Raw genomic sequence first — 3,432 nt, forward strand, 5'->3', positions numbered from 1 at the left:
AATGGACATAGTTAGCAAAAAATATATATATTTCTTGGCAAAACTAATTTATATAATCTTGTATGCTTTAAAACAAGGTTTTATAAACGTTATCATGCAAAAGGGAAGGCCTGTTGACAGTATTTATGGTCCACCTCTGCTGAAAGGTCAGATTTACAATACTTTGAGGTGAAAAGCCTGTCCATGGAACTCTCCCTCAATAAAACATGTAAGAAACTGCAAGACGTGAATAATAAAACACAATTTCAAAGGTTTTAAATGTTTGGGTCTTTCTACTTTCAGTTACCAGCAGTGTAATAATAACAGAAAGGAGGAGCAGCATACAAATAAAAAAAAACACCACAGCCAGGAGCCTCATGCATAAACAGATATACAACTTTAACAATAAAAGTTGTTGGTGGTGATAAAATACAGCAGCAGTCTTTTTTGCCTGTCTCAGACTCCTAAAGGGTATACAGTTCCTAAAAGGAAGGAGGGTTGGACCCATTTTCATTTGTTTAAAAGCATTTTTGTTTATCATTACCCGAAATAGAAAATTAAATCAAATTAATTTTTCCAATTTTTCTTTTCCATTTTTGACAATGAAAAAGAGAAACGCTTTGTATTTCGATTTTTATTTTTGTATATAAAAAAAAATCACCATTTGTTTTTTGGTTTAATTCCTGTTTCTGAAATAAAAATCAAATGACCAAAAGATACACGGACCCCCCTGGATGATGGTAGGGGTAACACTGCATGTTGGCCAGAACCATAAACGCTTAAGAAAGCAGATTAAGAGTGTTGTTAGTATCTTTGTGAGAGATTTTAATCTTCAATTACACGCTCACTTTCTTTCAACGGTGGTAATTTAGATAAAAAATACGATGGCCTTTCATATATTTTCAAATTATGCACAGGAGGTGTTTTCCAGCTAAGGTTACAGCTGAAATGATCCAATGATTCCCATGTTAAAGTAGATTTTCTGTGGCTGCAGACATTAGAGCGTAGATATTCCCTGTGGGAATAACAACAGTTCTCTGCTGTAAACGTGGAGAAACAAACCTGACCAGACCGAAGAGCCAGTCGCTCACTAACAAGTTTGGGGATTAAAAGGTAACTCTTGTTTTCATAAAAATGCCTGAATTATACAGTAACTGATAATATATTTCCATAACAGTCCTCGATTGGCCGTAATGGCAGCTTCTCCACCAGTGACTGGGTCACAGGTTCAGCTCGTCTGGTTTCAGCTCCTCTCCCCGATGTCACTGTAAATCAGGACTCTAAACCCACCTGCCACTGTGAATCCTGATGCCTTGCTCATGGTCCGTTTCTGTGTCAGCAGGAGGAAGTGGGGAGTGAGACCGAAGGAACACCAGAACCAAGCTGACCCCAAAGAAAGCAGAGGTACCAGCCAGAACCAAACAGCTGAACTGGTCACCTGGAGACTAAGAGCTGATCTGTTGTACTTCTGTGGTCAGAGCTCTTCCTCAGGTTGTCGGTTTGACTCCCAGAGCAGCAGGAAGGACGGCACGCTGCAGAAGATCAGAGACTTCCTGCAGAGCTCCCCGACTCTGCTGGGCTCCAAAGGTCAGAAACGTGCGACAAGAACCCAGAACCAGGACCGGTGGGCTGAAGCTCACCAGAGTCAGAAACTGCGCTTATTATGGTTTTTATTTTGTTACCAGAGGCTAATTTAATGCCGTCCAGATTAAGAAGTTAATTCTCTGTGTGGTTATAAGGCAGAAGCAGCTGTCATCAGTGATAATTGCCTCTGGTTCTGTTTGCTTCACGCTGGGCGACCCGTGTTCCTGCAGCCAAGAAGATGATGAGCCTGGTCAGCGGCCGTCTGGACCCAGACTCAGCACCCGCCTCTTCCTCCCTCAGCCTGAGGGCCAAGAGGGGCAGAAAGAAACTCTACAGACCTGAAATCTCCTGCCCCATGGACATGCCCCCCCACCCGGTAAGAGCCCTGAACCGACAACCTCAGCAAACTGCAGGAGAACCAGCAGAACCCAGACCTCAGTCAACCAGGCCGGTTTTATTAGACCTGTTAGTTCATCATCAGTTCTTCTTTCCTCCTCTGGATCTGCTGAGGGTCCAGACCTGTTCCCTGACTGACCATCAGCTAAATTAAATAACTAAAATTAATTAAATAAATTACATTTTATGTGATGGCTGATAGCCATTAGGATTTAAATCATCTAGAACTAACTGGTCAGGGTCAAAGTAACCTCTGGCCACAAAAATGTGTTCTCTTCATGCTCGTGAAGATTCTCAGTCTTCCAGGTCATAGTCATTCCAAAAAAGTAAAAAAACAAAACAACTGGACTTTTTTCGAAAGTTTGAAGAGGTTTCGCTTTCTATCTAAAACGCTTTCTCAATTCAAAAGGTCTGGAGTAATGTAGAGTATCAGGCTTTATAGTCAACAAAGGCCTTGTAATGGCTTAGACAACATACAGATTGAACCAAAACAGGTCCACTCTTCTGTAACAGGAAGTCATTATTGGCCTGGCTTAAAGGATCACCCGTATGAGTGTGAGTATTGAGACGATGGAGAAAAAACATGTAAATTATTGGCTAGAATCAACCCTATAGCTATATTATACGTTTTTGACAGTTGGAACCCAAGTCCTCCTCCTATTATATGTTTAAGGGGAAGTGAAAGGTCTTTAAATTTCTGAAAAAAAGTCCAGTTTTGTTTTTTACTTTTTTTGGAAGGTTCTCTTTATATTAAAATGAAATAAAACAGTATTTTAATTGTTTTTAGCAATCGAATAAATGGATATGGAACATGTTTAATGAGTGGCTGATCCCACATCTGCTTTTCACAGTCACTGGATTTATGTCAGACTGTCAAATTGAAATAAAAGCTAAATCCAGGTTACTAAAAGACAAACACTGTGCTGCAAATTTAATTTTTAGAAGTCTGCATGTTTTTGAAAGTCAATTTTCTCCCTAATAATCCTCAGTATTCATAAACTGGGCCAAACTTGTTTTACTATCTTATTGCTGCGGTTGTGGGCCATTTAAAATGAACCAGAGGGCCAGAAATGGCCCCCGGGCCGCATGTTGGACACCCCTGGTGTCCTGCTAGAAGTAATCAACCCAATCTCAGCTTGAAGGAACTGAATCCCTGCAGAATGGTCACAGCCGTGGACCTGAGACGCTGACGCTGCACTGCTGGTTCTGGTTCCTCCCAGCAGCTGCTAGAACCCAGTGGTTCTGGTTCTGGTTCCTCCCAGCTGCTGCTAAAACCCAGCGGTTCTGCCTCTTTAGCTCCGAATGGGTCTGGTTCAAAGTGATGTTCTGATGGCTGAAGACCTTTAAACCTCAGATGTTTAACCTCCTGCCAACGTTGACGCCTTTCCTTTGATCTGCAGATGATCAACCAGGAGACGGACGGCAAGGGCCAGAGCCACCATGACATCATCAAACGGCGCCTGCGCAGCAGAG

General features: G+C 41.9%; 1 long non-coding RNA gene across 1 annotated transcript; it reads left to right on the plus strand.

The window, feature by feature from the left end:
* Positions 1-1,325: 1,325 nt before the first annotated feature.
* Positions 1,326-3,432, plus strand: LOC118560414. The gene is made up of 4 exons (XR_004929311.1): positions 1,326-1,383; positions 1,458-1,566; positions 1,794-1,939; positions 3,360-3,432. It is a non-coding gene; the product is annotated as an uncharacterized LOC118560414 (long non-coding RNA).

The sequence above is a fragment of the Fundulus heteroclitus genome, unplaced genomic scaffold, assembly GCF_011125445.2.
Source record: "Fundulus heteroclitus isolate FHET01 unplaced genomic scaffold, MU-UCD_Fhet_4.1 scaffold_43, whole genome shotgun sequence".
Lineage (NCBI taxonomy): Eukaryota > Metazoa > Chordata > Actinopteri > Cyprinodontiformes > Fundulidae > Fundulus > Fundulus heteroclitus.